Source organism: Erinaceus europaeus, chromosome 7 (genome assembly GCF_950295315.1).
Source record: "Erinaceus europaeus chromosome 7, mEriEur2.1, whole genome shotgun sequence".
Lineage (NCBI taxonomy): Eukaryota > Metazoa > Chordata > Mammalia > Eulipotyphla > Erinaceidae > Erinaceus > Erinaceus europaeus.
In genome coordinates, this window is record NC_080168.1 from 103,934,636 (window position 1) to 103,945,859 (window position 11,224).

The following is an 11,224-nucleotide window of genomic DNA, read 5'->3' on the forward strand; positions in this document are numbered from 1 at the left end:
TGCCTCTATAGTTATGGTGAGAAAATATAGTGTGATGGTGGAGGACAGATTCTAGAACCAAGCTACTTTATTTACAGCCATGCCACCTATTTTATGATTTTCAACTTCTCTGTTCTTTGACTTCCTTGCCTGTAGAGATAATAATGTACTACCTCAAAGATAAATAGAAGTCTAGAATAAATTAATGCATCATAAATGCGAGGAGAAAGTTAGTTACACACTGGGCACCCAGCAATGCATGAAGTATATTATTTTTGTAGAATTGGAACATATGGTTTTAGTCCATTATAAGGATCCTATCTAAATCTTTTTTGTTTTATTATAATAGTTGTAGTACATAGTAAGTAATAACCAATACTAGATTTAACTTAGAAATTTAAACAAATAAGCACACAAAATACTGAAATACAGTTCAGCTATTAAAAATGAAGTCTTCTCACTTGACTAATCTTGAATGGATCTCAAAGGAGTCATGAAAATGAATTAATTCAAAAACAGAAGGGTGAGCACTGCATGATTCCTCTCTCTTTCTCTCTATCTCTCTCTTTCTCTTTCTCAGTTGGTTAGAGACAAGGAGGTAGAGAGAGAATAAAAGAAGGGCTGGGTGGTGGTGCACCTGGTTAAGTGCACATGTTATAATGTACAAGGACCAGGGTTTGAGTCCTTGGTCTCCACCTGTAGGGGAAAAGCTTTGTGATTGGTGAAGTAGTGTTACAGGTGTCTCTGTTTCTCTATCCTTATCTATCTCCTCCTTACCTCTTGATTTTTAGCTGTCTCTATCCAATAAATAAAGACAATAAAAAATTAAGAGAGAGAGAATGAAAGAAATCATAGCATCAAAGCCTCCTCCAATGTGGTAGGGGCTGGGCTTGAACCTGGGTTCATGCACAAGGCAAAGCGGCACATTATCTAAGTAAGTTATTTCCCCTGCCTTAGATGGTCTCTCTTAAAGGTGGAATTTAAGAAACAAGGAAAAGCGTCAGCTGGTGGTGTCCCCAATAAAGCACATGTTACCATGGTTCAAGTTCATTGCCCCAGCCTACAGGAGAGAAACTTTACTAGGGGTGGGGCAATGTTGCAGATATCTCTCCCTGTCTATAGTCCTCTATTTCTTTATATCTCTCTCTGCTTTATTCTCCATTGTAAAGTAAAAAATAAAATAAGGGGCTGGGTGGTGGTGCACTCAGTTGAGCACACGTTAGAATACACAAGAACGTGGGATCAAGCCCCCAGTCCACACCTGGAGGGGGAAAGCTCTGCAAACAGGAAAGCAGTACTGCAGGTGTCTCTGTCTCCATCTATTTATCTTTCCCCCTAGATTTCTGGTTGTCTCTATCCAGTACATAAATAAATAAATATAATTTTAAAAATATCAAAGCATTTAAAATAACAAAAAAGTAAAATAAAATAATTAAAAGAATGAAACAAGCAATGGAAAATAAGGTGAAACTTGGACCAGATGTGATGTATTGCAACAAATGAAAGGACTCTTGGAGAACAGGGGGTAGGAATGGGTGGTGAGAACACTGGAGTCCTGTGCACCATGGCAGAGAAAATGTGGGGGGTGGAAGTACTATGTCACAGGGAGATGAGAAATTATACCCATGTGTCAACAACTGTACTATAAACCATGATCCCCCCCCCAACAAAATGACTTGTAAGTAAAACTAATAATAAAATTGAGGAAAATAAACTGGTAAATGGTTGCTTGATAGTTAACGTAACAATAGTCTCGTGGGCACATATGCCACTATAAAATGTTTAGCAAATAAAACTACATAAAAACTTTGAGTTGCAATTTCCACTATTTCAAATTGCAAATTATTTCATCTCTGACACTTGTCACATTCTATGTGTAACATCTTATTAGACCATTATCATAAACTGAGAAGTAGGAAACAAAAAACCAATTATTTTTTCCCTAAAGGATCATAGCAAAGTAAATGTTTGGTGTTTGCACAGCAAACTATATATTTCACTGAAATGCAAGGAGAATAAGAATATAGTTACTCTGATTATTTGATCCATATAATTATACAATAATTCTAAAAAAAATGAAATAATGTGAGTTTATAGATTTTTTAAAAACAATGTTCAAACTTTCCCCAATCTTATAGTATATTTACTTATGTTACATTAGAAATTGTAATCATTTATGTTTCTTTTTGAAAACTGGTTATTTTTTTAAAAACTGATCCATAGACATTGCTAACCACTTTATACTTTTCTTTTTTAATCCTAAGTAAGAAAATGTCTGATAGTATTATCATTAACCCTCTCTGAAATAATGAAGGTCCAACTCTTAGAGAGAATAAAAGATTTGGTCAGAATTAAGCAGCTAATAAGTAACTAATAATAAAGTTGATGTAAGTGGTCTGTCTCTATGACTCATGTCATTTAACATAATATATGGGTCTTTTAAGTATTTTTTAACCAATATTAAATCCTCAAATTTTTCATCAATATAAAATTATTTTATATCTGATATTCTAAAAGATGTCTTAATCTAGATACAGAGATTTCAGATTCTTATGAATACAGAATCTAAAGTCCTAGCTTTTTAATTTTAACTTTTTTTATATCAGAGCACTTCTCATCTCTGGCAAATTTTGGATCCTCAAGTGAATCTGGGAATTCAGAAACCTTACATATGCAAGTCAAGTGTACTAAGTTTGCACAGTCTCCTAGGCATCATTCAGGGGCTAAAATGTGTCCCATTGTTTGCTGAACAATTCTTTTCCCGATACCACTTTTATCAATGATAGATTTCTTTTGAAGTGTTAGATGCCATATTTATGTTTTCCATTTTAACTATATCCTTTGTCCTGGTCATGTGTTTCCCCCTATTATTTACAATTTGTTTTTCCTAGAGCAGAAAAATAAAAACAAGTCATTAATCTGAGGGGAGCAGAATAAATGTAGCACTGTACCTGCAGTAACACAGAATGAAGAATCATACCTCTCTGCTTCATAAATGATTATTGGGAAGCTAGTGGTTTATAGTAGAATTGTTGCCACCTGGATACAGTTTGTCATCTCCCCATAATAGATGTCTGCAGAAAACTCTCACCTCAAGACTAGGTCATTTTCCAACTTCATGAACCAGGACCCCAATACTCCTTCTTTGCCTTCCCTTCCTCTCCTACCTAGAGTCCTTTGCTTTGGTGAACTATACCACACCCCCCACTCCAAGTTTCACTCTCTGTATTCCTCTTCTGTCCTTGTTTCTTAACTTCTACCAATGAGATCATTCAGTATCCGTCCTTCTCTTTTTGGCATATCTCACTTAACATACTTCCTCTAAATTCCATCTGAGTTAAGGCAAAGTAGATTATTTCATTATTTTTAACAGCTGAAATATATATATATAGTACATTGGTATACATAATTCTCTTTGGATAGGTGTTTTTGGTTTCTTTGAATAAATCCCTAGGAGAAGGCTAGCCAAGCTGTAAGTTAGGTCCGTCTCTAGTATTCTGAAAAATCCTTAGACTCTTTTTCTTCCTTACTTCCTTCCTTCCTTCCTTCCTTTTTTTTTTTCTCTCTCTCTCTTTCTTTTTCTTTCTTTCTTTTTTTTTTTTTACCAGAGCATTGCTCAACTCTGATTTATGGTGGGGTGGGGAGGAGGGGATGAACCTGGGACTTCAGAGCCTCAGGCATGAGAGTCTCTTTGCATAACCATTACACTCTAGACTGTTTTCTCTATGAGTTGGACCAATTTACATTCCCACTAGCATTGTAGAAGAGTTCCTCCCCCCACCACCATCCTTACTCATACTTGTCATTTCTGTCCTTTCCAGTATGTAGCATGTAATTTTTAATTGCAAGTTCATATCTTTCAGTAATCACTACCTGTATTATTGAAGTTCTTAGTTCACTAAGATGATGGATGAAATACTGAAAATGGAGGTAATGTATTAATTTTTTTCTTTTTTTGTCACCAAGGGTTATTGCTGAGGCTTGGTTTCTACACCCCAACTCTACCATTCCTAGTGGTTATGTTTTGTTTTCTTCTTTCCTTTTTGATAAAGACAGCAAAAAACAGGAGAGAGAGAGAGACACTTGCAGCACTGTTCCACCTCCTTTGCTGTAGATGGGTATAGGGACTTAATCTGTGTCTTTGTGTATGGTAATGTGTGTGCTCTGCCTGATGTGAACCACCAGCCCTCCTTTTAATCCATTTAAAACATCAGAATTTTGTTGCTGATATATAAAAACTGTATACTTCACAGGATATCTTTAAGAATCATATTTCTTACACTTCATTGGTAAATTGTGTTTGTTAAAAACTGATTTGTTTTAGGGAGTCGGGTGGTAGCACAGCGGGTTAAGCGCATGTGGCACAAAGCATAAGGACAGGCAAGATCCCGGTTTGAGGCCCCGGCACTCCACCTGTAGGGGAGTCACTTCACAAGTGGTGAAGCAGGTCTGCAGGTGTCTGTCTTTCTCTACCCCTCTCTGTCTTCCCCTCCTCTCTCCATTTCTCTCTGTCCTATCCAACAACAATGATATCAGTAATAACTACAACAAGAAAACAACTAGGGCAACAAAAGAGAGTAAATAAATAAATATATTTTTAAAACCTGATTCTTTTAAAAATATTTTATTTATTTATTTATTATTGGATAAAGACAGAGAGAAATTGAGAGGAGTGGGGGAGATAGAGAAGGAGAGGAAGACAGAGAGACATCTGCAGCCCTACTTCACCATTTGTGAAACTTTCCCCCTATAAGCGGGGACCAGTGCTTGAACCTGAGACCTTGTACACTGTAATGTGTGTGCTTAACTAGATGTGCCACTGCCTGGCCCCTTAAAAACTGATTCTTATTCTCAAGATATTTACTTATTTTAAGAGAGAGAAAGAGAAACCGCAGTGGTGATTGGGAATTGAAACTGTGGTCACTGGGACTTTAGATATTCAAGTCACATATTCTAGCAGGTTGAATTATCTTCCCAGTCCTTAAAAAATGATTCTAATACAAAGTTCATGTTCAAGGTACATTTTTTAAAAAATCTTTTAATATAACCCCAGGGTAATCACTGGGGCTCGGTGCCAGCACTATGAATCCACTGCTCCTGGAGGCTATTTTTCCCATTTTGTTGCCCTTGTTTTGGTGGTTATTGTTGTTATGGCTGTTGTTGTTGGACATGACAGAAAGAAATGGAGAGAGGAGGGGAAGACAGGAAGGAGGAGAGAAAGATAGACACCTGCAGACCTGCTTCACCGCTTGTGAAGCGACTCCCCTGCAGGTGGGGAGCTAGGGGCTTGAACCAGGATCCTGACGCCAGTCCTTGTGCTTTGCGTCATGTGTGCTTAACCTTCTGCGCTACCACCCAGCCCCCTCAAGGTACATTTTATGTTATGATTAGAGAACTTGACTCATTGAAATTAAGGACATTTTCCCCAATTACTTTATTCTGAAGACAAACTAGTGTAAAGTTAGTTTTGCATATTTACAAATCCAGTAACTTAAGGTGTTGTTGTGCGCCACAGAGAAGAGAGAGAGGAGGTCCGGAGTGAAGAGGGAACACAAATCTTTATTTGTGCTGGCACCTCAGAGTTGGGTGCTAGAGAAACAGGTTGGGCCACGTGGAGGTAGCGAAAATGGCCGCCTCACGCAGTAACCTTTCCTGCGTCTGAACACTGAAGTGAAGTGCTGGCAAAAGAGCGAGGTGTGGAAGAAGGGCTTTTATAGGAGCAGCTTTCGCGAGAATGGGAAGGGGGAGGAGTAACCATAGCACTCCAGGATAGGATAATAACTCTCGTGAGAATGGGAGGGGGGAGGAGTGGCCAAAGCACTCCAAATATCACGGGAAATAGACAATGCCCTGAGGGCACAACATGGCAAAACAGGCACTCCGAGAATGTCCCAACTCTCATGGGAATTAGCAGTAGCCTGAGAGGACAACATGGCAGATGTGACTGCATCTGCATAATTTCCTAGCATCTCCCCCTTTCCTTTTATCTAATGCCCAGGGTCACAGTGTGTAAAGTCTATGAACTACTCAGGGTCAGTCTATGAAAAACCAGCAACGTGAAGAGAAGGAAGCTGCTGTAAAATTGTCTAAAGTGTCCAAAGGGTATACCATCAAGTCCGACAGAAGTCTCAGTCCAAAGTAGGTGACTAGGGGGGAGAAATGGCAGGGGATGAAATGCTGCATGAGGAAGGTCAGACTCTGGAATTCTGCTTTTCTGTAGAGAGTGAGCTGGAACCGCCAAAACATGACAGGTCAAAGCAGAAACAGGAAAGGCAGACAGTTCTGTCCTTGGAGTCTGCGAATCAGGTTCTTCAGATCGTGTCAGGTGACATTGGGGGTGTGTGCTATCTAGTGGATGATGTCAGGGTGGCAGGAGTCCAGATGGTTTTTTTTCCGGTATTCCTGTGGAAGAAACACAAACAATCTGCTTCTCGTGGTTAGCAGGGCATCTGATTTGAGTGCTTTATAGAAAAAGAGGTTTGGTGCCTTAGCCAACTGAGTATTGGGGGATGTATCTTTCCTATTCATTTATTATTATTATTTTATATATTATTTGTCATGGTAGTCAGCCATTATCTGGAAGGTCCTGGGTGATTCATGGGGAAAAAGAACTTATCTTTTAACAAGGACTCTAAGGTGTAGGAAAGTGGGATCTTATCCCTTTTTTTTTTTTTGTATTTTGCCTTTTGTTGCCCTAGTTGTTTTATTGTTGTAATTATATTGTTGTTGTTACTGATATTGTGGTTGTTGGATAGAACAGAGAGAAATGGAGAGAGGAGGGGAAGACAGAGAAGAGGAGAGAAAGAGACACCTGCAGATCTGCTTCACCGCCTATGAAGCAATTCCCCTGCAGGTGAGGAGCCAGGGGCTCAAACTGGGATCCTTAAACTGGTTCTTGCACTTAGCGCCACCTGCACTAAACCTGCTGCACCACCACCCGATTCCCAGGAACTATCTTTTAGTGTAAACTCTATGGCCATGCCAATAGCAACCTTGAGGGCACATGTGGCTCCCCACATGTCCCCCTTTCTTATATCATGTTTTGATGTTTGGTGGACTTTGTTTTGTGACAGGGTGGACTGTGCCTGTCTTAGGTTGGGGATCAGCCTTCCGTCTTACCCGTCATTGGTACACCTGGTCATTTTTGCCCAGTATTACCAGGTGCCCTGTCTTAGGTTGATTGGATAGTGCTAGTTTCCCTTTTACCCGTCATTGGCTAGCCAGTCCTCTACATGGTGGACGCTCTGATGGAGGGGGGCAAATCCTCCACAGCAACTCAATGTTCTGCCATATCCAGCTTATGATAGTGATTTTGTATAGGTTGCATCTTTATGGCATCAATCTGTTGTTGCAAAAAGGCCATGAGCTTATTAAAAATTATAGGACCGTGGTCTGGGAGGTGTTGCAGTGGATAAGGCGTTAGACTCTCAAGCATGAGGCCCCAAATTCGATCCCTGGCAGCACATGTACAAGAAAGATATCTGGTTCTTTCTCTCTCCTCCTCTCTTTCTCATTAATAAATAAATGAAAATGTTTTTAAAAAAGAATTATAGGACCTATTGTGAGCAGAAGAAGTAAAACAAGCTAGGGTCCCACAACTAAGGCTAGACAGGTAAGGAAGGGGGAATGTATCCATTGGTATGAAGAGGTGGGATCATATCTCAAGTCTAAGTGAATGTGATGTCCAGGGGAACAGCCATTTGTCTTTGGGGGTAGTAAGGGATGTCTGTGGCATGGGTGATGTTATAAAGGGAAACATCTTTAAATTGTTGGCTGACAAAGGCAGGCCTATGGTGGCAAGACAAGATACACCAGTTAAGTGTACAAGAATAAGTGAATGTTGTTAATTCACATAGGTTGGATATCGAGGAACTTCTTACAGTTTAATACCTTACCATATGAACAGATGAGTCTTCATATGAAGGTTTGATAGCTGTAATCACTTACTTGTGAAAAAAAAAAAACTTGTAACAAGTTAGAGGTTTACTATAATTGATACCTCGATGATTATAATTGGTTTAAATATTTTGATTTTTTTTACCATTTTTATTTTGGACTATAAACAGACTCAGGTTACTTAGAGAGTTAACACATGTTAGTGACAATGGTTTTAACATTTAGAGTACTCTGAGTAGATGCGTCATACAAAAATTTTTGGTCATTCAACACACTCACTCACAAAACACAACTGGCCAGTCATAACATAAGACATTCGGGGGAGGGGTAGGAGAGAGGGCTCTGTGAGCCAACTTTTGTAGGTTCTGCCGTGTCATATTATGGATCCTGGTATGTATCCTGCAGCTAGTCCTCTTGTATTTCTTGTTCTTCAGGGATAACAGTGCCATCATGAGGGTATTGTCAGACATGGTGGGCAGGAACCCAGAAAGGTTTAGAGTAATTATGTGGGAAAATGCATGCAAAACCTGTTCCCATGGTCAATAGAGGGTCAGGCCCTTTCCAAATTTTATCAAGTGGGTCTTTCCATTTGACCTTAATAGATGGGAGAGTAGATGGTGTTTGCCAGTGAAGAATAATAGGAGGTAAGTCCGAGTTATTATAAATATTAAAGAGATTTAACGTAGTTAAGGCTTTTGCTAGCTGGATATTGGGGGGGTACATTCCTCCTTTATCTTTATTTAATTGAGCCTTAAGGGTTTGATGGGCCCTCTCGACAATGCCTTGTCCCTGTGGATTATAGGGAATGCCTGTGGTATGAGTAATGTTCCAGAGGGAACAAAAATCTTTAAATTGTTTGCTGGTAAACGCTGGTCCATGGTCAGTTTTTAGTTGAAGAGGTAAGCCCATCACAGCAAAACAGGAGAGCATATAGTTTATAAGCTTTTTAGAGTTCCTCCTGTCTGAGCTTCTGCCCACATAAATTTAGAAAAGGTATCAATTGAGACAAACACATATTTTTGTTTGCCAAAGTTTGGTATGTGGGTGACATCAATTTTCCAAATAGCATTAGCTTTTAAGTCTAGGGGGTTAACACCAAGAGTGTGAATAGCAGGTGTTTTTATGAGACTTGCACAGGAAGAGCATGTAGCTAGGATATGTTTTAACTGTGGTAAAGGAACATCAGGAAATTGAGCTCAAAGGCCTTTAAGATTGACATGGGTTAGAGAATGGAAATCAGCAGGATCAGAGACAGAGACTAGGAGAGCTCCTGTGGAGGCAAGGCGGTCAGCTGCAGCATTCCCTTCAGACAGGGAACCAGGAAGAGGGCTGTGGGAATGAAGGTGCTGAATATATAGTGGTTGGGTTCGAGAAGAGATCATAGAGGCGATTTGAATCAAGAGAGGAGAAAGTGGGTTGTCATCAATTTTCACATAGGAACGAGCAAGCCATGGAAGTAAGTTAACAGTATACACACTGTCAGAAAAAAGTTTGAAGGATTCTGGTACAGCTTTTAATGCAAGGAAAACAGCATAAAGTTCTTTGTACTGAGGGGAATTATCAGGAAGCTCAGTAAAGAGAGGTTTAGGGGGTTGTTTGTCCCGGTAATATATAAGGGCAGCAGCTCCCTTTTTTCCACCATCAGTGAAGACTGTAGGAGCAGAAGGAATGAGATCTTGAGAGAAAAGTTTAGGTGCTAGTAGAGGCAAAAGAGATAAAGAAGCTATCAATTTATTAGAAGGAAAATGGATATCTATTTGTCTTGGAAACCTCACGAAGCTTATGGCAAAGCAGGAATGATGGCGTATGAGCCACTCTGTATCTGTGAGAGAAAAGGGCAGAATAATTAAATCCGGTTCTTTCCCTAAGACCTGCACAGACCTATTTCTCCCTTGGCGAACCATGAATGCTAATGCGTCTATCTCAGTGAGGAGTCTTGGAGCTCCGCCTACTGGCATGTGAAGCCACTCGAGAACCCCATGGTTCTGCCACAATGCCCCTACTACTGTGGGGTGGAGTTAAAGATTAGAAGATTTACTGGAGAGGAGGGGGAGAATAGAACAAGGTGCATGTCCTGGAGGGCCTGGTTAACCCTTTCCAGTGCCAAGGAGGCTCAGGAGTTAACCTACATTTTGAGGAGGGCTGTTTGTTTCCTTTTAACAGGTCAAACAGTGGTTGGAGGCAGCTTGTAGGCAGATAAAGATACTGCCTAAGCCAATTTAAATTTCCAAGAAAACTTTGTAAAGAAGCAAGAGTGAGGTTAGAAGGAAAAGTAACACTAGGTTTTAAGGGACAAATTTGCGTTAGAAAAATCTCTGAACCTAAAAAAGATATTGGAGGAATTATCTGTATCTTCTCAGGAACCACATTAAGGCCGCTTTTCTTTAATGCAGGAATGAGAAAATCACGTAGGGCACAGAGATCTGTATCTGATTTTCCCCATATTAATATGTCATCCATGTAATGAAAAACATTAAGGCCCTTATGGATATATGGAAAAAGGGCAGATTTAAAAGCCTCCTGGAAAATTGTAGGACTATTGGCCATGCCTTGGGGCAGCACCACCCATTCAAATCTATTGGCAGGGCTGGCGTTATTAATAGAAGGAACTGAGAAGGCAAAACGTTTACAATCTTGTGGATCAATAGCTATGATTGGAATTCCCATGGGAATTGCAGAAGCAAGAGGCAAACCCCTTTGGGGGGAGCCCCAGACCTGCATGGTTTTATTAACCGCACAGAGATCTTGGAGGAGGCGCCATTTTCTCGAGCGCTATTTAATCACAAAGACAGGAGTATTCCATGGGCTTTGAGAATGACGAATGTGTCCCAAGGACAACTGCTCTAGGATGAGCTCTTTTAAAATTTCTAGCTTATCCCTAGGTAAAGGCCACTGTTCCACCCAGACAGGCTCATTAGAAAGACAGTCTAAGCAGGGAGTTTGTATACAAACAATGGCAGTTAGTATTGGGGGTGCTGGTTAGATCTAGTCTCGGAGGAGCGGGTGTTACGCTCTGCAGAGGCATCTGTGGATATCCTAACATCAAGACATTCTAGAAGATCCCTGCCCAATAGGTTGGTGCTAATATCAGCTACCAATGGGTGGAAGTGTCCAGTAGAACCTTCCGGGTCTTCCCACATGAGTGAATCTCGTGTGAGAAAGGATTGGGTCACCCCTCCAACCCCATGTATATGGGGTCCCGGGAGGAGTTCCCAATTTTGGGGAACCTCTGCTTGCCTTAAAATAGTCTTTTCTGCCCCCGTGTCAATCAAAAATTTAAAAGGAATATTGTCAATCTTTACTGTCATAGTAGGGTGACCTCATTCTAAAACAGGAGTGGTCCACAAAA